Source organism: Macaca mulatta, chromosome 20 (genome assembly GCF_049350105.2).
Source record: "Macaca mulatta isolate MMU2019108-1 chromosome 20, T2T-MMU8v2.0, whole genome shotgun sequence".
NCBI classification, from domain to species: domain Eukaryota; kingdom Metazoa; phylum Chordata; class Mammalia; order Primates; family Cercopithecidae; genus Macaca; species Macaca mulatta.
Genome location: NC_133425.1, coordinates 13803524 through 13828970, shown reverse-complemented (window position 1 = coordinate 13828970; position 25447 = coordinate 13803524). Strand labels below are relative to the sequence as shown.

General features: G+C 44.2%; 1 protein-coding gene across 6 annotated transcripts in view; it reads left to right on the top strand.

Moving 5' to 3' along the window:
• Positions 1-25447, top strand: part of CPPED1 (calcineurin like phosphoesterase domain containing 1) — a 137079-nt gene that overhangs the window by 108103 nt on the left and 3529 nt on the right. Inside the window, exon 5 of one of the 6 annotated variants that reach the window (XM_077987328.1) lies at positions 10575-10726. The exons of the other annotated variants lie outside the window; for them this stretch is intronic. The gene's annotated coding sequence lies outside the window, so the exon portion shown is untranslated. Of the gene's footprint in view, positions 1-10574; positions 10727-25447 lie in introns of those variants that run through there. 6 annotated transcript variants of the gene reach the window in all.

The window sequence follows — 25447 nt, the reverse complement described above, 5'->3', positions numbered from 1 at the left end:
GGTTTTGTGGGGATCAGATGAAATAATCCAGTATCTTGAGACAGTGTCTGGCTCCTGGTAGGTGTTCGGTGATGGTGAGCTTGTATTCTTATCATTATCATCATTATTATTGAAAAATATTTTAAATGACTGGACATGAAAAGGATGTGTAAGGGATACAATTTCTGATTTTCCTTGAATTGGTACCCCCGACCCACTGCCGAGTGTTACCAGAGTGGGAACCGAAGTCTTCCTGGCAGTGTTTCTTCTGTCACTCCCCTGTTCACCACACTGGGGTCCCCTGTCCCCAGGATGGCTCTATGAAGTGCTACCAGAGGGTCGGTGTGACTCCATTGGTCATTTAAAAAGCAGTGGATACAGCCAGGCACAGTGGCTCACACCTGTAATCCTAGCACTTTGGGAGGCCGAGGCAGGCAGATCACAGGTCAGGAGTTCAAGACCAGCCTGGCCAGCATGGTGAAACCCCATAGCTACTAAAAATATAAAAATTATCCAGGCATGGTGGTGTGTGCCTTTAATCCTAGCTACTCGAGAGGCTGAGGCAGGAGAATGTCGCTTGCACCCAGGAGGCGGAGGTTGCAGTGAGCTGAGATCACGCCACTAGCCTGGGTGACAGAGTGAGACTACGTCTCGAAGGAAGGGAGGGAGGGAAGAAGGAAGGGAGGAAGGAAGGAAGGAAACACACGCACACAGAGGACATTATACTTGTAAAATAGTAATAATGACTACTTAATAAATAGTACACCACAGGGACTCTTGCTCTGATTTTGTAGACAAGGAAACTGCTGCGCAGGGAGACAAATCGGCTTCCCCAGCATCACCCAGCTGCGAAGTGGTGGGTGACACTAATGCTTGGGGCCTGGGCAGTGACCCTGGGTCCTGTGTTCTCAACAACATTGCTTTTGGGTGCCCCAGAGCATGTTGATAAGCAGAATACACCATGGGCATGGGTGTTGATGGCAAGTAGAGAGGAGCTGGGATGCCTGTGTGGGGCAGAGTCCCACCTGCTCACCCTCCTGCCCATTCTTTACCTGCTCCTCTCCACGGGCTGCCTCAGGAAAGGAGCTGGTGCAACGACCACAGAGGCTCAGCATGGGGATGTCCAAAAGGGATCTGCCAAGCGAGGGTCCCTGGAGCCCACTCAGCATGGAATACAAGGGTGTGGAATTCCCTTTTGGCCTCCACAAGCAGGAATTTTTCTTTCATAGTAAGCCTTTCCGTTTATCCATTCATCTTGAGTATGTGAATTGTGCCTTCTGCAGACAAAGATGCTCTTGATGGTGTCTTTCTGTCTTTCTTTTTTTTTTTTTTTTTTTTGTAGAAACTGGGTCTCACTATGTTGCCCGAGCTGGTCTCAAACTCCTGAACTCAAGCAATCTACCTTCCTCAGCCTCCCAAAGTGCTGGGATTACAGGCATGAGCCACCACGCCTGACCTTTTTTTTTTTTTTTCCCTTTCTTGAGATGGAGTCTCGTGCTATTGCCCAGGCTGGAGTGCAGTGGCATGACCTCAGCTCACTGCAACCTCCGCCTCCCGGGCTCAAGTGATTCTCCTGCCTCAGCCTCCTGAGTAGCCAGGAGTACGGTTGCTCCCCACCATGCCCAGCTAATTTTTGTATTTTCAATAAAGGCTGGGTTTCACCATGTTGCCCAGGTTGGTCTGGAACACCTGAGCTCAAGCACTCTGCCTGCCGTGGCCTCCCAAAGTGCTGTGGTTATATGCGTGAGCCACCACACCTGGCCTTCTTGATGGTGTCTTTCATGAAACAGGGAGGGATCTGTGCCCATCCCCGCAGACTCTGGCCAGCCCCTCACGGGTTCAAGCCCAGGAGGGCTCATTATCTAAAGATCATGGCTGCCAAAAAAAAGCTCACTTAAAATGCGGACCATAGCTACAGAAAACGGCGATAAAATAAAAATAAAGGTTGGTTTGAGACATTGTCTTGAGAAAAGAGATAAATTATGGCAATCAGTTAATTTCAACTTGTATTCGATAAAATGGTTGTTACTGCCGGTACGCACCAACTCACAATGAACGGAGAAGAAATCAAGTGTCGACTTGGTTTCCTTGGAGTAAATGGTCTGAAAAAATTCTTTGACAGCATCCTGTACTTTACATTTGACATTGGCAGCAGCATCACTGAGAGTTATTTTCAGATTTCATCAGTCTTCCTAAGGGTCTGTTTCTGAATCCATCAGTAATCTGATGATTGGCTTCTCAGGAGCTAATGTGGACAGGTATGTTTACTCCATGAGAGCCTTATTTGCTGATGATTTCCCCAGTGTCATTTTCTTCAGCTTTGTGAAATCCTGCATCTTTAGTGTGATTTGTGGTCTCACATACAGGTGCACTCTGGTTGCACAGCTTGGGGGATTGGGGGTGGTGGCTTGGTTTATAAGCAGTCCATTTATGAACAGCTTCTTGTTAATAAGAAATACTGGCTGGGTGTGGTGGCTCTCACCTGTAATCCCAGTGATTTGGGAGGCCAAGGTGGGAGGATCAGTTGAGGCCAGGAGTTTGAGACCAGCCTGGGTGATATAACAAGACCCCATCTCTACAGAATATACTTTTTTTTTTTTTTTTTTTTTTTTGAGATGCAGTCTCACTCTGTCACCCAGGCTGGAGTGCGGTGGCGTGATCTGCGCTCACTGCAAGCTCCGCCCCCTGGGTTCATGCCATTCTCCTGCCTCAGCCTCCCGAGTAGCTGGGACTACAGGCACCCGCCACCACACCCAGCTAATTTTTTTGTATTTTTAGTAGAGATGGGGTTTCACCGTGTTAGCCAGGATGGTCTCAATCTCCTGACCTCGTGATCCGCCCGCCTCAGCCTCCCAAAGTGCTGGGATTACAGACGTGAGCCCCCGTACCCGGCTCACAATATACTTTTTTAATTAGCCAGGCGTGGTGCTGTGCACCTCTAGTCCTAGTTACTCGGGAGGCTGAGGTGGGAGGATCTCTTGAACCCAGAAGTTCGAGGTTGCAGTGAGCCAAGATCGCACCACTGAACTCCAGCCTTGAGGACACAGTGAGACCCTGTCTCTTTAAAAAAAAAAAAAAGCCCTCTTTTCATATAGCTGATCATATACAGGCATTTAGGAAGCATAAGATTATGTCATACAAAGCATTATCTCATGTCATTAAAAACCCAGACCACAGCTCATTGTACTCTGTAGACATTCCACGTTCATTAAACTCTTGTCATTGTGGGACACTGAGGCTGTTCCACTTGTTCTCTGTCATACATCATACCATCTTGAACTTCTTCATGCATAAACAGATCCAAATCTTAACATAAAGATACTTGTGCATTTTCATATTTGTGGAACGAATGCCTGCAATCAATCTTAGTAAGGCCACATGTGACTGTGTGTCGTGTTTTGCTGAAGAGATGTAGCATTCTGACTGGAGCTTTTGACATTGGGGTCAGGTATTTTGCTTAGTGTTACATTCATCTTTACATCTTTTAACATTGATGGCAGATGTTCTCTGCATGTTTCCACGTGTTCCTTGGAGACAAGGGGAACACATGAGGTGGAGTAAGCGTCGGCCCTGCCCTCAAGAAGCTCAGAGCCTTGGAGAAAAGTCAGGAAAGAAACCAGAGAATTACACTTAAGACATGGAGTGGGGGCCGGGCATGATAAATCACACCTGTAATCCTAGCACTTTGAGAGGCCAAGGTGGCGGATCCCCTGAGGTCCAGAGTTGGAGACCAGCCTGACCAACATGGCGAAACCCCGTGTCTACTAAAAATACAAAAGTTGGCTGGGAGTGGTGGCAGGTGCCTGTAATCCCAGCTCCTCGGGAAGCAGCTGAGGCAGGATAATAGTCACTTGAACCTAGGAGGAGGTGGAGGTTCCACTGAGCCAAGATTGTGCCACTGCACCCCAGTCTGGGTGACAGAGCAAGACTCCACCTCAAAAAAAAAAAAAAAAAAAAAAGTCCTGGAGTAGGATTCCAGGACACTTTAGAGTTGTTTCTTATTACTTAAATTTATCTCCCCATAAATCACATGTGAAGATGTGCAAGTACTTTGCTTGCTACCTATTGGATACGAGTGTGGTTCCTCTTAAGATCGTATGAGTATGGTGGTGCGCACCTGTAGTCCCAGCTACCCTGAAGGCTGAGACAGGAGAATCACCTGAGCCTGGGGTGGTCAAGGCTGCAGTGAACTGTGATCGCACTATTGCACTCTAGCCTGGGAGACAGAGTAAGACCCTGTCTCAAAAAAAAAAAAAAAAAAATAGTGTGAGTTGTGTGGCACCTGCTGCCCTTGTGACTTTCATGTTAGTGACTTTCTATTCCTCCTTGCTTCTTCCTTCCCTCCTTCTTCCTTCATTCTCTTGTTGTTCCTTTAATTTATAACAACCTTTACGTTATTACTGTCTTCATAAAATTACTCCGTTAAGTGTCTGCTTTGGGGGCATCTGTTCAATTAATTAAGTATAAATTTGGGGATTGCCTACTCTATGCAAAGCCCAAAGAAAGCTTTTTTATGTGATTAATCCATCAATACACAGGACCATTGTGACTTGGTGCCTCTCTTTCCTGTATTCCAGTCAGGGTTGTGGAATAACCATTTTCTTGCTCACTGCAACCTCAGCCTCCCAAATAGCTGGGATTACAGGCGCCCACCACCACGCCTAGCTAATTTCTGTATTTTTAGTAGAGATGGGGTTTCACCATGTTGGCCAGGCTGGTCTCAGATTCCTGACCTCAAGTGATCTGCCCACCTCAGCCTCCTAAAATGCTGGGATTACAGGTGTGCCTGGCCTAGGAATAGCCATTCTTAATCTTGTTGAGGTCACTGACACTGTGGCCAAATCCCTGGCCAGGCCCTATCCCAAGAAGGTGCACATTGCTTAAAGGTAAAGCTAAGACCTTCTGGTGCAGTGGGGAGCAGTTAAAGGGGACTTGGGATATCATTGTAATATTTCATTTCTTTTAAAAAAAAAATGTAAAGGCAGATCTTGCAAGATGTTAATATTTATTATCTCTGAGTGGTGGCATTATGAATGTTACTTTATTCTTTTGTACTTACTGTATCTTTTAAATTTCTCAAAACATGAGAAAAGAATAATATTATAAAAAGGATCCCTGTAGTGGAGTGTGAGTATAGGTCGAGAGTTGGCAAACGGTTTCTGTAAAGGGCCTGATTAAATAGTTTAGGTTTTGTGGGACAAGAGGCAAAATTAAGGGTATGATACAGGTACTTACATAGTCCTAAATGCAGCCATTTATGATAGAAATGTAAGAAGCGTTCTTAGCTCACAGGCCCCATCAGAAAGCGGGCAATGGGCTTTGGTTTGCCAACCCGTGGTGTAGGTGCTAAATCAGTCACCACTGATGCTTATATTTAAAGATCATAGTTACAGAGCCCTCAGTTCTTTTCAAAAAAAATTATGCCACTGTACATTTTCTGCACTTAAATCTTCAGCCACATGTAAAAGGCCACAATCTAAATCAAAGGGAGGAAGAGATTGTCTTTGTTTTCAGTTGCCAACATTTTGGGTGTTTTAGTAACTGACACTCTGCCTCTCATGTCTGTCGTCTGGTTCTCACTTCCAAATTGCCTCCAAGTTGTCATACAGACGTGGCAACAGGGTTACTAAGCCACCTTTGCCGTCCCAGCGTCCTCCCCTCTCTGATGAGGAATGTGCCACAGCACTCACTACCTTTGGACCTATGCGTGCCTTGGTCCTACTGAAGGCAAGAGGGTTGGGAAACCAATTTCACAGGCGTAGAAACGATGCAAGAAGCTTATTGACAAAACTGTATTCTAATGGAGTCTCACTGAATCCCACCCTGACATGGAAACCCTCTGCGGCCTCTCGGACAACAGGGGAACTCTGTTATTTTGTAGGAGTTTCCAAAGGCCAACTTACATAGTGTTTGTTCACAAATGGATTCTTGGACATGGTGGCTCATGCCTCTAGTCCCAGCTCCTGGGGAAGCTGAGGGAGGAAGATCACTTGAGCCCAGGAGTTCATGACCAGCCTGGGCAAGATAGTAAGACCCCATCTCAAAAATAAACATATATAATTAATAAACAAGCAATCTTCAAAACAAATGGATTACTGGCCACCCCAAAAGGAGAGTGACTGTTCTAACAAGTATAGGATAGTATCAGTAGCATCAGTTCCTTTGGGCTGTGCAGAACAGGAAACTCCCATCACCCAACTCAGAAAATAAGGAAGTTCTTTGGACAGAGGGCCACAGGTGGCTCAGGCGTTTGGCCTGGCTGAATGCATGAGCAGGATCTCTCTGCACACCTGCTGTGCTTCTCCCTGTCATGACCCATTCCTTAGGCTGGACCTCGCAGCTGGCTGATACACTTCTGCGCGTCACATTAACACTTGACAACCCCAGAGGAAGAAAGGGGGACTTTTTACAAGAAACATAACCTTTCTCAGATGCCCCGGTGACTTCCTCCCACATCTCCGTATCCAGACCTGGGCTCCTGCCTAGACCCCGAGTGGCCGTGGGAGGAGAATTGTCATAGCTGCGTCCATCCTGGTTTGGGGAATGAAGTTGGTGGTCTCCCTGAGCAGGACATTGCCCAGAAGAAAATCAGGAGGAAAAGGGAGGGTGTGGATATTGAGAGGCAACCAGCACTGTCTCCAAAGGCAAGAAAGAAAAATGCCTTTGTCTACACTTTATTTCAAACACAGTCCCAAGAAGCATCGGTCCCTGGTGTACAATGGTGATTGTGCCAGGGGTTTAAACGCATTATGCCTGAAACTCACAATAGCCTCCTGAGGCTATTATTATTACTATTATTATTATTATTTTCTTTATTTTTATTTATTTATTTATTTATTTTGAGAAGGAATCTAGCTCTGTCACACAGGCTTGAGTGCAGTGGCACGATCTCGGCTCACTGCAACCTCCGCCTCCTGGGTTCAAGCGATTCTCCTGCCTCAGCCTCCCGAGTAGCTGGGATTACAGGTGCCCACCACCACACCTGGCTAATTTTTGTATTTTTAGTAGAGATGGGGTTTCACCATGTTGGCCAGGCTGGTCTCAAACTCCTGACCTCAGGTATCTGCCCACCTCAGCCTCCCAAAGTGCTGGGATTGCAGGCGTGAGCCATCGTGCCCAGCTAAGGGAACCATTATTGTCCCCTTTTTAAAACTGAGGAAACAGTATACAGTGAGGTGCAGTCGCTTGTCTTTTGGCATTTAAGTAACAGACAGGATCCAGAGTCGGTGCTTGTTCCGCTGTCTCCGATTTCCACCCTCTTGTGAATAAGGTCTCCTTTTATAAGGAACATGGCAGTTCTTTTGTAAAATCAGAAAATATGGGAACTCTCCCTTCCCTGTGATAATATTGACAAAGGGGCGATTTGGGTTTCTCCTCCAGGATACCTCCTAAAGTATAGCTTCTGACTTGCCGTAAGTTTCATTTATTCATTCACTGTCCATCCATCCATCCATCCATCTCTCCATTCATTCGTTTATCCAGCAGTCACAGAGCGGCCGCTCTCTGCTGTTCATCCTGGGGATGAGTATTCAGTTAAACACACGTGGCTTCTGCTCTTAAGGAGCTCATAGACCAGTGGGGGAAACCAAGGTGCGAGCCAGAAATCAGGGCAAAAGTAAAAGAATGTGCAAGGAGGATGAAGAAGGAGCCCTGTCCAGCTTCACCAGGGATGTTTTTCCATTGGAGGAAAGGAATGAACAGGGTCTTGAAGAATGAGTAAGAGTTCATCAGGCAGACCTGGGCAGAAAGAGGGCACAACATGGGCGAGACTGGAGCCACAAAATAGCTCATCCGGTGCCGGCACTGGCGCTGGAGTTGCTCAGTGACTGGAGTAGGCTCAAGCAGAGACATTGTGTTTGATCAGGACCTTAAGGTCATGGGAACCCTCAAATTTTACTTGATGAAGTGGCACAAGTGGGTTTTGCTTTCAAAAAAGCAATTGTAGAGATGGGGTCTCATTTTGTTGCCCAGGCTGGTCCCGAACTCCTGGGCTTAGGTGATCCTCCAACCTCAGCCTCCCAAAGTGCTGGGATTACAGGCATGAGCCACTGTGCCTGGGTTTTGCATTTCAGAAAGATGGCTCTGCTCAGTTTTACCCGGATGCATTTTCTCTGCTTTCCTTCCTTACAGAGCAGGTTTTCTTCAGGGCACTAGCATGGCAGGCTGAAACACTCCTTCTCCAGACCCCCATGCAGCTGTGTGTGGCTGCATGACCTAGTTCAGGGGTTTAGCAAGTGGGGCTTCCAAAAAAGCTTTTTGTTGGCCCTTACCTCTTCTTCCACCTTGGAACTTGGACCCAGTGCCTAGAAGCCCTGCAGCCATCTTGTGATCTTGAGAATAGAAGCTACAAACTGAGGAAGGCAAAACAGAAAGATGGAAGGAGGCTGGATCCTTAATGAAATCCTGGAGAGGCTGCGCCCTCCCTGGACTGCTTACCTCCTCTTTTTATGGGGTAGATAAATCATAGTTAAGCACAAATACAGCCTTTACTTTTTAAAGCCACCATTGCCACTGACAGCTGAATATCATACAGGAGATCAGGCAACCAGGAAGATCACACTGAGGATGGAGCGGAGATGGGGGTAAGCATGTTCAGGCAGACAGGTCAACAGGACGCATGGACCAGGCGGAGGAAGGGAGTCTCAGGGTGACTCCCGCGTGCCTGGGTTGGATGACTTCATGGTGCTCCAGTTAAACCCACACGAGTCGGGGTGGGCATTGGGGCAAAAGAAGTAAGTGGGTTGAGTTGGCAGGGCTTGCAAGGATGTCCAGAAGAGAGGTCCACGAAGCCTAGGAACCCATTGTTGGCTGGGAAATGATTCTGAATTTTTGGCAGGTGGAGGTGGTTGAGGTTATAGCAGAAGCGGTGGTCATCAGTGAGAGGGAAAGGGACGAGAGAATGGACAGAGCCCAGGGAAGGCCACCATTGAAAGGGCTTGTGGAAGCCAGGGATGTATGCAGGAAGAATAAGCTGTTAACTGGAGGAGGAAGTGCCTCGAAGCCCAGGGGTAAGGAAAAGCGCACAAATTTAGTTAATGTGTGTTCTTTAAGGGATCATTGCCTGATCAGAATTTTTCTTGCCGCAGTTATTCAAACGGAATCTGACTTACCCAAGGTTCTCATGTTCTGATGGCTGCAGTACCCCCTTCTTGGCTTTCCCTGGCTCAAGTCAGAGGCAGAGCACTTTCTCCCTAGCAAATTTCATCTTGAACAAATTCTGCAAAACATTTTCCTTTCGTGGCTGGCCGCCACCTCTGTCTACCTCCCTCGAGTATTTTTGGATGGATTTCCAATTTGATACATGAACATTCTGTCAGTCAAAACAATCTTTTTAATGAGCCTCTTGTCCTGACAGCTGTGTTTAAGGTAGGGTATGGAAATCTAGAAAATTGTCCATTCTGGATTGAAACCTTAATGTGTGCCCCACGCTCCATTTCACACGCAAGCTGCCATCTTCTTTTAAAAATAAAGAGGAAATTATGAACAGTGAGAAAGATGTAATTTGTGCAAATGAAAAGAAAAAGATCTTCTGATCCGATACTTAGAGAAGGATGAGAGGAAAGTATAATTATTGAGTGCTGCCCGAGTACAAGACACGCAGCTTCCTGCTGTGCCACCCAGGGCGTGTCTCTGATTCTCACTTATCTTCCCAGTGGCCCTGGGAGTGGTGGATACTAGTCTTGCCTTCCAAATGAGGAAACTCAGGTTCACATATGTTGCTGCACATGCCACACCTACACAGCTCAGCAACAGTAGAACTGAGGTTCAAGCCTGAGGCTCCCAACCTCTAGCTCCCACCCCAGGCTGCCACTGCTTTTCTGACAACCAAATATTAGTATTAACAAAATGCAGCCCTCGTCTTGCATATTCTACAGGTTTTGAATCTGTAAGTCATCAGGTAGGGGAAAAAATAAAAAGTTGAGCATAACCCCCCTTGTAGAAAAGTAACAAAGGGGCTGGGTGCAGTGGCTCATGCCTGTCATCCCAGCACTTTTGGGAGGCCAAAGTGGGCAGATCACCTGAGTTCAGGAGTTTGAGACCAGCCTGGCCAACATCGCAAAATCCCACCTCTACTAAAGATACAAAAATCAGCTGGGCGTGGTGGTGGGAACGTGTAATCTCAGCTCCTCAGGAGGCTGAGGCAGGGAGAATTGCTTGAACCCAGGAGACACAAGTTGCAGTGAGCCAAGATCACGCCACTGCACTCCAACATAGGCGACAGAGCAAGACGCTGTCTCTAAAAAGTAGTAAACGGCAGTGAGTCTCGGGGTGGAGGAGCATAACTAATCCTTGAGTACAGGGTAGGGAGGTGATGCTCTGCTGTAATCACACTCGCAAGGCTGTGGACTCAAGAGGGCAGCCAGACGCCTCCAGGCCCTGGAGAGTAGTTATTTCCCAATACTGCTCTTTGCCCTGCAGCATGAGAGCACATCCACGTGCCCTTTTTAATTCTAAGTGGGATGCAGATGTGGTGGGTGGAAGTGGGAGACGTCACGTTATGCACAGGGATGTGGGCTCCCCTCAGCTGCCTCCAGGTGTTGGTGTGATGCCTGTGACCGCTGAACCTCTTCCATCCGCTCTCAAACCTTTTGCAGCAGGAATCCTTCCGTCCTGATGAAGCTGAAAATGCACAGCCCTAGGTGTTTTCCAGGCCACTTCTGTGCCATCCCCATCTCCCACATTCTGAGTTTTAATTAAGAGGAACTTTGAAAAGGGAAGAATATAACTTTTGTGGATCATTAATCAGGTGAGGTAAGAAAAGTATAATTTACATGGTGTCTTAGTTCATTTTGTGCTGCTATAACAGAATACCTGAGCCTGGGTAATTTATAAAGAACAGAGATTGATTTCTTTCAGTTCTGGAGGTGGGGAAGTCCAAGGTCAAGGGGCTGCGTCTGGTGAGGGCCTTCTTGTTGGGGCATCCCTGACAAGAGTGAGGAGGAAGGGGGCCTGGCCAAATTCATCCTCTTTTTAAAATTAGGAAGCCAGTTCTGTGATGACAGCATTAATACATTCATGAGGACAGAGCCCTCGTGACCTAATCATCTCTTAAAGGTCCACCTCTCAATGCTGTTACACTGGGGATTAAGTTTATAACACTTAAACTTTGGGGGACACATTGAAATCATAACGCATGGCTCTTCTTTAGGGGAGGAAACGGGGGTGGGGGAGGAATCCTTAAAGAAATCTCTTCAGGTTTTAGAGTATGAGCCTGCTTTAGGTAAAGGTCATTTTAACAACTGGGCCATTGCTTCCTACCCAAGCAAAACATTAAAAAGAGAGAAAGAGGAAGAGAATCTCAAGAGGAGGCTAAGAATCTTAAGACAAGCCAGATGCTTCATATCACATAGACCAGACATGTGAGCAAATGCCTGAAATGACCAAGTGTATAGGTGTTAATGTCACACCCATAAGAGGAGATGAGGCTTGAACCCAGGTTTCCAGCAGGGTTCAGCCCAGGAGCACCTGGACCCATCACAGTGAAATCTTTGAGAGGCTCAGCTCCAGAAGGAGATATTGCCCCCACAACCCACCCCAGGTCTCACAAGGGCAGAGCTGCTTGACTTGGGCACTCCGTAGCCCGAGAGTGTCTCTCTTCTCATGCTGATAATACAGCAAGCAGGAGTAGATGGGCTTCTCCCCCAAGACCCAGGTCAGAGGGGCTCTGCAGATAAGACTCCTTCTTCCCTGGATCTGTTTCTGCCCACTGAGTCCCGGATGCTGTCTGAGAAGCTGTAGTAACTATGTGTGTCCCCATGCATGTGAGTAGACCTTAGAGGGCTGAAAGGCTCTGAACTCTCCTGAGCTCCCAGTTTACAGTATTTGTATTATTAAGATATAGAATGATCATCCGACAACCTAGATTTTACATAGCAGTGTAGGGGCAGAGGGAAAGCTTTTGTTCCACCTTCTGAAGGTTCACTGTGGAAATGAACTGACAGTGAACAGGTGATCAGGAAAAACATGCGTACAGATGTATGAATGTGCTGAACTTGAGAGCCATTCAAAATATGAGACTCAAGGGGCAAATGGTTGAAGCTTATATACCCTCTTCATAGGGGAGAGGGAGATGGGAGAAATGTAGGCAATTTTGAGCAGTCATAAATGATTTTTAGGGGAATTGAATGGGCCTAGGAAGCAGACATTATCTTGTAAATGATTCTTTTAGGAAACTGAATGGGACCGGCAAGTTATGGGGAGGTAAGAGACAGAACTGCATTGTGAACAAAGGTTGTCTTATTATGTAGATAAAGTCTCCCACGTAATCTCTTGGAGCTACCCTCAGAAGAATGGAAGAAAAGCCTGTCTGGGCATGGTGATGACTTTTAGTCTCTTCTCTTCTCCATTGGCTAATCTTTCTCGGTTATTTGATGAGATTCCTAGGGAGGGATTCTTAAGATAATTGCATTTCTTTTAGAAAGAAATCTCCTTAGTCAGATAAGGAAATTCCAGAGAGAGAGTCTGTCACTGCTGTTGAGGAGTGAAGGTCAGAGAGACCTTGAGCTGCTGCTTTAGTTCAGCACATCAAAGTGCCATGTTTTGGGGTACCATTTCTGACCCCCAACACCAGAAATACAGTTTTCAGGACATTAGTGAGTAGCTCTGAAATAGGGCAGCATATCCTGAATGGAATAAGTAAAAGATCCATTGTCGAATATATAAAAGCAAGTTGCAAATCTGTATGTAGCCTATTCCATTTTTGTGAGATTTTATGTATGTATATATGTTTCTTTAGATCTTTATCTAACATATGTATAGTAGTATACACATTTAAATTATCTGGAAAATACACACTAAAATCCTAAAATAGGAACACAGATTTCAAGAAATTTCCCTCCTCCCACTTTCTTTTGTTTGATATTCTGTATTTTTACAACATTTGGGTTTAATTTTAGCAAGTATGCATTGTTTTTGTTTTTGTTTTCACATTTTATTTGGAAATATTTTCAAGCTTACAGAAAAGATGCAAGAAAAGGAATAGTAAAAGGAATGCCTGCCTACTCTTAACATACACGTCCAACCATAGTAAGTCCTGTGAACGTGCTTTGTTCTGAGAAAGATGAAAGGGATTATCCAGCATGAAAAAAGAACGGAGAGGATAGCAGTTACTTGGAAGTTCTGGATAAACAGATACTTATTTTAGGTCCTCCTGAGGATTTTTGCTTTTAATCTTTTCAAGGCTTGTGTGAGATCACCAGAGAATGAGTTCTCATTGATCAAAGTCTCAAATCCTTGTTGGGTATTTAAGTTGATTATGTTTTTCTGAAGAATAATTTGGCAGCCATATCAAAAGTCTAAAAAGTAGGAATATGAAAACTAAATTTATAGCCAACAAGAAAAAGAGTGACTATTTTCACCATTACTTTTTAACGTTATATTGGAGATCCTAACTATTGCAAAAAGCAAGAGAAAGAAATAAGAGACATAAAGATAAGAAGTAAAATGACCTATTTGCAGATGATGTGATTTTTTTTTTTTAACTTAGAAAATCCCAGGAGTCTACCAAATAATTACTAGAATGAATAAATGAATTTAACAGGGTCTCAGGATACAAGGTTAATAGACAAAAATAATTGCATTTTTTATATAGTATCAGCAAGCAATTGTTAAGTGAAATTGCAAAAAATAATTCAGTTTACAATAGCATCATAAAACATGAAATACCTAGGAATAACAAAGGATGTCCAAGACCTCTGCCTCTACAAAACATTGCTGAAAATAATTTTAAAAGACCTAAGTAAATGGAAAGATAGACCATATTCATGGATTACAGGGCCAATGTTAATATGGCATTTTCCCCTGGGTTGATCGATAGATTCAACAAAATCCCAATCAAAATTATAGCATTTTTATTATTTGTAGAAATCAGCATGCTGCTTGTAAAATTTCTGTGGAAATGCAGGGTACCTATAATGGCCAAAACAGTTGAATTAGGTCTGAGTTACTTTTTTAGATGGAAGGATGTAGACACTTTTAAAGTAGATATAGAAGTCTCTTTCTGACCATCAGGACAGATGCTCTTACTTATAGAATAGTTGACCTTTTTTGTGTTCACTAACACAATTCACTTGCCTCCCTTGTTTGAAATGGCATTCGTGGTTTTATAAATGAAACTACAAGTTACTGTTTCCTTTGTTGTTACTGTTTTTCAATTTTTATTTTTGAGAAGCACAGAAACTTTCAGATTTTTGAAGAGTCAAGAACTCTTGGCTGAACTTACCCAAATGTATTATTTATTTTTTTTTTTTTTTTGAGACGGAGTCTTGCTGTGTCACCCAGGCTGGAGTGCAATGGCCAGATCTCGGCTCACTGCAAGCTCCGCCTCCCGGGTTCACGCCATTCTCCTGCCTCAGCCTCCCGAGTAGCTGGGACTACAGGCACCCGCCACCTCGCCCGGCTAGTTTTTTTTTGTATTTTTTATTAGAGACGGGGTTTCACCGTGTTAGCCAGGATGGTCTCGATCTCCTGACCTCATGATCCGCCCGTCTCGGCCTCCCAAAGTGCTGGGATTACAGGCTTGAGCCACCGCGCCCGGCCCCAAATGTATTATTTTTAATGGTATGCTTTATTAGTGAGGGTGGCCTTCCTCCTGTTTTTGTAAATAATGTTTTATTGGATCACAGCCTTACCCACAAACTTATATACTTTCTATGGCTGCTTTCACGCTACAAAGGAAAGCAGAGTTGAGTAGTCGTGACAGAGACCGCATGGCCCACAAAGGCTAAAATATTTATTATCCAGACCTTTCTGGAAAACGTTTGCTGACGTGGGTCAATTAAGTTAGAAGTGATCCTCAAAAGAAGTTCCATGAAAATGTCTTTAAGATCCCATGCTAGTTCACGGGATTTGGGGATGATAGGGTTTGAATCAGTGAAAGGCTGAAGCTGGAAGTGATGGGATGCTTTGATGCTTACCATGAGAAGGGAGACACATACACGACCGTGGCACTTTCTTTTTTCTCTTTTTGAGACAGAGTCTCGCTCTGTCACCAAACTGGAGTGCAGTGGCACGAGCTCAGCTCACTGCAGCCTCCGCCTCCCAGGTTCAAGTGATTCTCGTGCCTCAGCCTCCCAAGTAGCTGAGATTACAGGCACACACCACCACATCCACATCCACATTTCTATATTTTTAGTAGAGATGGGATTTTGCCATGTTTGTCAGGCTGGTCTCAAACTCCTGACCTCAAGTGATCCGCCCGCCTCGGCCTCCCAAAGTGCTGGGATTACAGGCATGAGCCACTGCGCCCAGCCAACCTTGGCACTTTTTGTAAGTCATTCCATTTCAGCCAGTGTATAGCCCCATGCAGCCCTCTGGCCCGCCATTCCCCGCCCTCGCCTGTCCTCCAGCCAAGCCAGAATCTGAACTGGAATTCTGGTACCACCCACCAGCTGACCTTCAGTCGTGTCCTCTGGGAAATGTGCAGGAGTTTCTTGATGTTGGATGTCAGGAGGATTTAAAATGCTGAAGGGGAAATTCGGACGCCCAGCAGGTGCCAGTCTGCAGGAGCCTTTACGTTTGGTGCCTGCTGCTTCCTGGACACACTTGACTCTCTTCACTCACTCGTGATATTCCCCTCACCTGATGTGTCTTTACCTCCACTTGGCAGGTGTTTTAGTGCTGACTCTGGGGACAGACTCCTGGGTTCAGATCCCACCGTGCCACTTACAGGCTGAGTTAGGCAAACTACTGAACATCTCTAAATCGGATAAAAAAATCACAGATAATAACCATGCCTCCTTCATGGAGAAATTGTGGGAATTAAATGAGCTAAAAACAAGTGAAGTGTATAGAACAATGTCTAGACAGATAATGAACACTCCATAAATATTATTATCATCCTTATTGTTTTTACCATCATAATATGATCCCCCCTCAGGCCTCAGGTCAGACATGAGCAGAGAACTAGGAGAAATTAAGGATGTATTTAGGTCAGAGCCACCCCCTCCAGGAAGCCTTCTTACAGGGCCTATGGCACCGTGATCTTTGGCACTTTGCACCTCTGAGATGGTGGACAGAGCCTGTGCTTCTGAATTGGCCTTGTCCAAGTATACATCTTAGCTATGTGCATCCAGGCAAGTCACTTAACCTGTCTGCCTCATTCCCTCATCTGCAAAAGGGGATGATATCTTCCTCATCAGGGTCCTCATTCGGCTTGAGTGAGATGATGCGGGTGCAAAGTGCAGCTCGTAGATGTCCAGTGAATAAAACGCTGCTGAATGATGTCGATTTCTGCGTTTTGTTATGAGTAGCTATTTCTGTGACTGCCTGGCTGTAGACCTCGAGTTCTTGATTGCTGGGAATGGTTGGTCCTACCACACTCCATCATACCTGGCACCAGGAGGGAGCTCAACAAATGTTTATGGCCTCAAACTAACTGAAGAAACAACCTCCCACCTTACCCGGATCCCCTTCCACCGTGTCCCCTGGCAGTCCTGGGCCACAGGCATTGGGTCACTGGGGAAGATATATACCAGGGAAATTCTGATGAGAGTGAGTAAATATGCTGGAATCTAGAATTCCCCAACTGACAGCACAAAGTGAAGAAGCTTTTCCTGAATGAGTCAGGTGGGGCTTCACCACGACTTCGTATTCCCAACCTGCACCTCCCAAACCCTCTTAAGAAACATCTGTCTCTTCCCCTTTGCCCCCTGGCCACCCCTGGCCAGAATCTCTTATCTCAAAGCCGGCTAAGGAAATTCTTTACCGGCAGGAGGGATTATTTATACCTACTTTCTGTACGTTTACACCAAACCTTTCCTTTTTTAGTTTTCCGTTTCTCTCCCTCTTTTTTATTTGTGTGACATATTTCCCTATCACTGAGGCGGAATAAAGTCAGTGTGAGTGATGGTTTGCCGTGCAGTTTTCACTGTTATAACTGACAGCGTAAAGCTGGATCACATTTTCACAAATATAGTCTCATGCAGGATAGAAGTAAAAGCTGTCCAATTGGAGTGTGTTTACACTTTCAGGTCTAAGCCCCAACACCAAGGCATGAAAGAAATCCAGTGTTTAGTATCAGAATTATACTGGGTTGCATCTCAATTTCCTGATTGATTTGAAGCAAGTTTCCAATATTAGAATATTACGTTATACAGAGACTGTGTCCCAATCCTCTGATTGATTTGAAATGAACTTGAATCAAGATAACTTAAAAATAGCTTTTATAGTGTCTTCATGACTTGATACTGTGGAGAAAAAAAAAAAAAAAAAACGAAGCTAATGCCACAGAAGTCGTCCTCTGTTGATGCAGTGGCTGCCTTTGCTGGAAATCCTTCTGGCAGTAATTTAAAAAGATGCCTGTCATCTCCTTACAGCAGTTCATAATTCCAAAACAATCTATATGTAATACTCAATTAAGGAACCATAGAGGCATGTCAGCCACAGATGACTGATGCACAGGCTGAGTGGAAATTCTGCCCAACTCTTGAAAACACCACTAAAATCAATCCCCCGTCAGGGAAACCAAGATTTATTAATACATTCCTTACCTGCATCGAGTTGTGAATCAATGCTTCCCTATCAAAAGCTAATAGAAAGCTGAGATAGGTGAAACTTCTTACAGGTCCTTGTGGCCCGTTGGCAGGAAAGGGACAGGATTATAACTCGGAGAGAGGCTGCGTGTTGCAGAGCTGGACTGCCGTGCTGTGTGCCCCCCTTCCAGCAGTGAGCAGCTAGCTGGCCCTGCCCTGGAGAAATCCTCCTGGGTGGGGCGATGATGAGCTTGGTACCAACACCCATGCTCCCCCCCAGACCTCTGCCACCCATGAGATGGGCTGTCATTATTCATTGTACAAATAAGGAAATACAAACTCATGGAGGTCAGTAATGGGTCCAAGGTCCCAAAGCAGAATGGGCTCTGATGTCTGAGTACACCAAGTTCCGATCCTCGATGCCCTGTTGTCTAACTGTGTGGCTTCGTGTTTGTTTCTTAACGTCTCTGGGCCTCAGTTTTCTCATCTGTAAAATAGAGATGATGTGAGTCCCTAGGACAGAGGTGCATTGGGAGGATCCAGTAAAACAGGATGAAGGATACAGAGCGCACCGCTGCTGTGCCACCCCCTTCCAGGCCCCTCCTCCTTTCACTCCCCCTGGAGTGGTTGCCCTTACTGGAGGGGGAACTAGGAGAAATATTCCAGGTTCAGAACTTCCGGGCCTCCCTGGATCTGAGAAATAGACTCAGAAACCCCCACGTCTGGAAATTCACCAGGCTTCTTCTGAATCTGGCTCCAACCCAAGAAGTGTCTCCCCCATTTTCCAACTCAACATCTCATCCCTCGTTTCAGACTCCTTGAGCCAGCCAGGAACATGCCAGAGCCTTGAACTCAGCATCAGAACCCAGGAGGACAGAGTTAGTCACATCTTGCGACTTCTGAGACAGACTTTCGTCCCCTGCCTGGCCGTCTCTTTGTAAACTCATCACATGGTCATTGCTTGATTTTTTGTCTTGCAGGACCCCAGAAAGCCAAGTTCCTCATTGGAATTGGGGAGAAATCTCTTTTACCAGAAGGAGGTTTTGAACACAACTTTTTTGCTCACTAGTAGTTTCTCTCATAATCATCATCATCATTATTGTTGTTGTTATTATTATTATTATTATTATTATTATTTTGAGACAGGGTCTTGCTCTCTTGCCCAAGCTGGAGTGCAGTGGTGCAACCATAGCCCACTGCAACCTCCAACTCTTGAACTCAAGCAATCCTCCCTTCTCAGCCTCCCGAGTAGCTGGAACTACAGGCATGCACCCCCATGCCAGGCTGATTTGATAAATTTTTTTGTAGAGACAGGGTCTTATTTTGTTGCCGAGGCTGGTCTCAAACTCCTGGCCCCAAGCGATCCTCTTACCTTGGCCTCCCAAAGTACTGAGATTATAAGTGGGAGCCACTGCACCTGGCCTCATCTTTATTGCTAGTCCTCTTGCAGCATCTTTGCTACTCTAAGAATCCTCCTTTGGTCACATTTTCTCTGACTTAGGACGTTAACAATAATTGGTGAGCCCTGAGGAGCAGATGGAGAGGACATGTATATTACAGAGAAGCGCAGCTGTCCACGGTCTGGGGAAACCGCTCTGAAAGGTCCTCTGGGCACTCGAACAATCACCATTAAATGCTCCCCTCTCTGTTAATGCCAATCAATATGGTGTGAAAATTAAACATAAATGAGTTTTTACAGCTAATTATGACTAGTGCAAACTTCTTTCAAAATTGCCAGACATTCTTTCCAGAATAGTACGGTTTACAACTCTGAGTTAGGCATGAAGAGCCAAGTCTCATACACATAATTTAGCATGCAAAGATATAATAATGCTAAGTGCTTACTGTCCAGCCGTTCAGTGTTCCCCCAGGCAGGGCTGATCTCATGCGGTCCCATTGAAACCCCAGGAAAGCTACAGAGGAAGCAGTCATTTCCACCGCCCCTTGAGTCTGTATGATGGGAGCCTTTCAGTTCTCTATTTATGGCGAGGACCCATCGGGCGCCCAACCCAGCTGCAACCTGAGAACCGCACAGTTTGTGCTCTGGAGTGGCAGTGGCTGCATCTTGTCATGCCAGCCTGCCCTGTTCATGTTGCCCTAATTTTTCTTGTTCTTTCTTTTCTTTTTTCTCTTTTCTTTTCTTTCGAGACAGGATCTCGCTCTGTCACCCAGGCTGGAGTGCAGTGGCACAATCTCGGCTTACTGCAACCTCTGCCTCCTGAGTTCAAGTGAGTCTCCTGCCTCAGCCTCCCAAGTAGCTAGGATTATAGGCACCTGCCACCACGCCTGGCTAGTTTTTGTATTTTTAGTAAAGGTGGGGTTTTGCCATCTTGGCCAGGCTGTTCTCAAACTCCTGACCTCAACTGATCTGCCCGCCCTGGCCTCCGAAAGTGCTGAGATTTCAACCCCCATCACCAGATTAATTTGTGATCGTCATAAGCATTACACTATTGTAATAAGAGAGAATGATGCACCTCTCACTAATCCCACCCCACCCCCCTCACCTGGAACCACCACTATAAGCAGTTTAATGCCTATGCACACATACCCTCTTAGGTATACATATGCACACATAGGCACACATACCTCTATATGCACACAAACCTAAGGTACACATTATTTTATGCAGGATCACACGATGTTTTTGCAGCAGTGTGCTATACATATTAATGGTATTTGGCACCTTTTGGTGCCAGTACATATAAATTACCTCTTTTTTAAAAAGGCACATGCTGTCATTTAACAGATCTTCCATAAACAACCGTTACTCACGGTACTGCGATGCACGTTGAACCACATATTAATGTCCACAGGCACACCACAGATACAGCTTTGGGCTTTTCCCTGGGGATTTCTGAAGGATAACCATCTACCAAAATGGTCTTTTTGGGCCAAGGGAACGTACAGTAAAATGTGCGATAGTATTGCTAGATGGCCCCTTCACATGAGTTCTTTCTGTTCAAATTCTAATAGGAAGTAAATGGAATTACAGTCATGTACCGTTAGGCAATTTTGTCGTGTTGTAAACATCACAATGTCCTTGTGCAAACTTAGATGGTGTAGTCTACTGCACACCTAGGCTGTGTGCTATAGCCTATGGCTCCTAGACTGCAAACCATGCAGCATGGTACTGTAGTGGATACTGCAGGCAACCATAGCACAATGGTAGGGATTTGTATATCTAGACATAGAGAAGGTACAGTGAAAATACAGCATTATAATCTTACGGGACCACCTTCATATATGGCATCTATCATTGACCAAAACGTCCATGTGCTGCACGTGACTGTAGCTGTTTCTCTCCACCTGTGGCTGTCTTAAGTCGGGAAGGCGGAATACCCTTCATTGTTGCACCTGAGCTGATCCTTTATGCACCTGAGCTGATCCCCACCTCCCCACAGGTGACTCTCCAATTCCTGCCAGCATAGGTAGCTATAGTCCCAAGAGCTCTCTTTACAGCCGCCCAGAACCCCACTCACCAGAAGCAGAGGCTGTCAGCAGATTCCCTTCCTGCCTTTCTCTTTCTCTCCCCTTGCTCTCCTGTCTCCTCATTTGCTTTCCCTTGCCCCTCTTTACCACCATTCTCAATCCCTGTTTCCTTTCTGTTCCCCAGCGTGGACCTAGTAAAAATCATTTAGATCCTGGAACAGAAAAAGGACATTAGGAAAAAACTAAGGGAATCTAATCATGGGCTTTAATTAATGTTAATGTGTCAATATTGGTTCATTAATTGTAACACATGTATTATCCTGATGTGGTGTGTTAATGAATGGGGAAAACGGTAAAGGGGATATGAGAATTCTCTGTATTATCTTTGTGATTTTTCTGTAAATATAAATTGTTCTAAAATTAAAAGTGTATTTTTAAAAATACAGCCAGGCGCGATGGCTCACACCTGTAATCCCAGCACTTCAGGAGGCTGAGGTAGGCAGATCACTTGAGGTCAAGAGTTCGAGACCAGCCTGGCCAACATGGTGAAACCCCATCTCTACTAAAAATACAAAAATTAGCCGGGCGTGGTGGCACGTACCTGTAATCCCAGCTACTCAGGAGGCTGAGCCAGGAGACTCACTTGAACCCAGGAGGCGGAGGTTGCAGTGAGCCGAGATCGTGCCACTGCACTCCAGCCTGGGCGTCACAGTGAGACTCTATCTCAAAAAAATACACAAAAAATATATATAATTAAAAAAATAAAAACACATGGATCATTTGCATTTAGCCATTGTATGTGCTTCAGTTCCTCTTGGCTATGACAGTTTCTTACACTTTTCCTTGTTTTCGATGACAGTTTTGAGGAATGCTGGTCAGGTATTTGATACAATGCGTCCTCTTGGGAATGTGTCTGATGTTTTTCTCTGGATTAGACTGGGCGATGGATTTGGGGGAGGAAGACCACAGAGGTGAAGTGCCATTTTCATCACATTCGTATCAAGAGCACATACTAACCGTGTGACTTACCACTTTTGGTGTTTGTCTAGTTTCTTCACTGTGAATACATTCTTTTCTTTTCTTTTTTTTTTTTTTTTAACCTACTGTTTATACTCTGAACAGAAGTCACAATGCGCAGCCCACACCTAAGGGGCGAGGAAAGATGCTGTACTTCCTAGAGGGTGGGGTGTCTGTGTCATTTATTTGTTACCCTTCTGTGTGTAGGCGATGTTTCCCCCCTACCATTTATTTATTTATTCAGTAATTTATTATTATGGTATTGCGAAGTTTTTATTTGTTTGTTTTTAGACACAAGGTCTCTCTGTCGCTCAAACTGGAATGCAATGGTGCAGTCATAGCTCACTGTAGCTTCAAACTTTCAGGCTCAAGCAATCCTCCCACCTCAGCTTCCTGTGTAGCTAGGACCACAGGCATGAGCCACCACACCTGCTAATTTTGTAATGTTTTGTAGAGACGGGGTCTCACCATGTTGCCCAGGCTGGTCGAACTCCTGGCCTTAAGCGATCCTCTTGGCTTGGCCTCCCAAAGTGCTGGGATTGCAGGCATGAGTCAATGCGCCTGGCCGCCTCAGGGATTTTTTAATACTTTGGGTTATAATTCAACACTAGTTTATTTCGCTACTCATATTGTTAAGCTTCGGCCATTGGGAATCCTGTCGCTTGATTCCTGTGTCCCTTTGCCATACCCCATCGTTGCAGGGTTTTTGTTTCTGATCACCGCTTTCCTTTCTCGCAACACAAGATGTTCCAGGCTCATCTGTATTTCCTGCTCAGTGCTACAGTAGCCGTTTTTCCAAGGAGCCATAGTTCCTTTCTGAGTGCTAGGTGCTCTCATTGCTAGTACATGCTTCTAGGGGCTCTCAGCTGACAGAGCAAGGAAGTGAATGTCTGTGTACTGGCCTGTGTATATACATATCTATAAATATTTTTATGTGAAACCACAGTGATATTGAGCTAAACATGAATTACCACTAATACCTCCAACTCTAATCCATTATTACCATATGGATCATTTTAGCTTCCTCCTCTTCCTGTAATTTTTTTGCATTTTTTATTGGGCTATAATTCACATACCCTAAAATGTGTTCTTTTGAAGTATCAAATTTAGTCATTTTAATATATTCACAAGGTTGTGCAACCATCACCATGATCTAATTGCAGACCATTTTTACCATTCCACAGAGAAACCCTGCACCTGTCAGCAGTCACTCTCCCGTTCCATCCTTCCCTCGGCCCCTAGCAACCACTGATCTACTTTCTCTATGGATTTTGCTATTCTGGACATTTTATATAAATGGAAGCATACAAGATGGGGCCTTTTGCAAGTGACTTATCTCACTTAGCTTAATATTTTTAAGGTGCATCTGCATTGCAGCATGTATCAATGCTTTATGCCTTTTCATGGTTAAATAACATCCCATTGTATGGGTAGACCACATTTTGTTTATGCATCATCAACTGATGGACATTTAGGTTGCTTCCATATTTTAGGCTCTTTTGAAAAATGCTGCTATGAACACTCACCTACAAGTTTTTGCATGGGCAAATGTTTTCTCTTAGATGCATACTTAGGAGTGAAATAGCACAATTATGGTAAATATGTGTTTAACATTTGAGGAATTGCCAAAATGTTTTCCAAAAGAACTGTACCATTTTACATTCCCACCAGCACTGTATGAAGGTTCTAATTTCCCCAAATCCCTGTGAACACTTGTTGCTTTCCATCTCTTTCATCACAGCCATCCGAGTGGATATGAAGTGGTTATCTCATTGTCGCTATTCACATTTCCCTAAAGATAAATGATGTTGAGCATCTTGTCACGTGATTATCGGCCATTTGTATATGTCCTTTGAAGAAATGTCTGTTTAAATACGTTCCCGCTTGTTAATTGGGTTGTCCTTTGGTTGAGTTGTAAAAGTTCTTTATGTTTTCTGCATATTAGACCCTGATTAGATACATGATTTGCAAATATTTTCTCCCATTCCATGGGTTGCCTTTTCATTTTTTATGATGTTTTGGGAGCACAAAAGTTGGTAATTTTGATGAAGTTCAGTTTATTGATTTTTAGTTTGACTGCTATGCTCAGACATTTTAAAGAAATAAGATAACTATACATTTTTTCTTGCAAAGTATCAGGTTATTCAGTATTTTTATCTCCCTTCCAAATATGGCAATAATTTGTGTTTTAATTTTCCACCGAACTCCCTATCTTGACATTTTTGATTTTTAGTTTCACTTTTAACATTAAAAAATAGGTTTAAAAATAAATCAATAGTTAATTCAGTTTACTAAAATATTGGTGTTTGCTCATCATTATTTTTTTAATATTTCATCCTTTCTTTTGCTGAAGCAATTCTTTCAGTGAAGATTTAGATGTGGTAAACTTTTAGTTTTTATATTCCAAACATGTCTTTTTTTTGCCCTCGAGCTTAAATGATAGTTTAGCTAGGTATAAAATTTGAGGTCCATAGTTATTTGCTGTCAGCATTTAGAAGGCATTACTCTTTGATTCTGTTATTGTTAAGATTCCTGCTATCTGTATGATTTTTTCTTCATAATGTTTTTACTGCTGTTGTCTTTCTATGGTTTTTCTCTTTGTCTTTGCTGTACCAGTTTCATTGCACCATACATCAGTATGAATTAACTTTCATGTTTCCTGTGTAGTACTTTTATCTGAGGACCTGTGTCTTCCTTATTTCTGGAAAATTTCTGTTATTTCTTCAAATTCTTCTCACTATTATTTTCTCCTTTCTCCTCCACCAACTCCTCTAAACTTCTGCTGATCTTAATCTGTCCTTTAAATTTTTAAATTCAAAGAACTCAAATCAAGAGCATGTTCCTATTGCTTCTGTCTGGGTCTCTGTATTGTCTTCTGGTTCCTCAGTTTTACCTCTCAGTTCACTAATTTCCTCTTTGATGTCTAGAATTGATCTCATTTATTTTATTATTTTTCATAGAGATGGGATCTTGCTACATTGCCCAGGCTGGTCTCATACTCGTGGCGTCAAGCAATTCTTGCACCTCAGCCTCTCAAAGTACAGGGATTACAGGCATGAGCCACCATGCTTGGCCTATCTCATTTGTTGAGGGTTGTTTTTATTTTAAATTTTAGTGGATGCTTCTTTTGTGTCCACTATTTCTAAATGTTCATTACCTCCTATTCTCATTCAATTTATGCCAATGTTGTCTCATAACATCTTTTTATGGGTGTTAGTCCTTTATTAAGGACCCTTTGATGTCTTAAACACAGATTTGAAATATTTGTCAATTTTAAATAATTAATTTCATCTGGAGTGAATTTATGTTCCCAATTGAAGGGTTCATAGACTATTTTACCATGTGATTTCTTCATGGGCAGCAGACATTTTAATTGCAGGGTCAATTTGAGTAAGGGGCATTTTTTTGTTTTGTTTTTCCCTCATTCTTTCTCTCTTGGCTAACTTCTGTCTCTCTAGTGGTTTTCATTACCTCTACCCCCACCCCCATTCAGGACCAGGCCTGATAATAGTAGTTTAGGGCCCCACGGTAATATCGGGGAAAACATTTCG